Source organism: Carassius gibelio, chromosome A4, assembly GCF_023724105.1.
Source record: "Carassius gibelio isolate Cgi1373 ecotype wild population from Czech Republic chromosome A4, carGib1.2-hapl.c, whole genome shotgun sequence".
Lineage (NCBI taxonomy): Eukaryota > Metazoa > Chordata > Actinopteri > Cypriniformes > Cyprinidae > Carassius > Carassius gibelio.
The window spans coordinates 13,492,387-13,493,031 of NC_068374.1; positions in this window are offsets into that span (position 1 = coordinate 13,492,387).

Sequence of the window (645 nt, forward strand, 5' to 3'; positions counted from 1 at the left end):
TGAGAAAAATTATTATTAATATTTCAGTAAAGTTCATTAAATCTATTCTGTTGTTAGTGTGGTCTTTAAACTTTTGAACAGTGTATGGACTGACAAAGGTGTTACATGAGGAAGCAAATTGACAACAATGCAGTAAATATTTTAGGTGTATCAAAAAGCGTGCTCGTTAAGATACCAGCAGATAAACTAATCCAGCACAAATTAGTGCATAAAACGTCACCAAAATGAAGTATTTGAACCTCATAATTAAATACAAAAGGTGGAGAAAAACTGCAAAAAGGTCCACTTTTTGAAAAAAAGAACCCCCCCTTTCAATAGGCTGGCTACGAACCTGCTTTATAATGATCACGTTAGTTGAGCTGTATGCACGATGGGCGCTGCCATCGCCGCCGCAGACAAAGTTCAGAGAATCGGATCTGCTGGATTTACAAGACGTGAATTCATCCACTTCTCCCAAAATACATTAAAGTAAGTGGCAGGTGAACTGGGAGAAGAATAGAGTAAACTTTAAAGTTACTTACACAATGTGTATCTGATATGAATAAAACAAATTATAATGGAAAGGATTATTATTGCCTCTTCCTTTGACATCAGTGTGTATTTTACAAACTCTAAATGTATTGTTTTTTTAGTACTTATATGTCT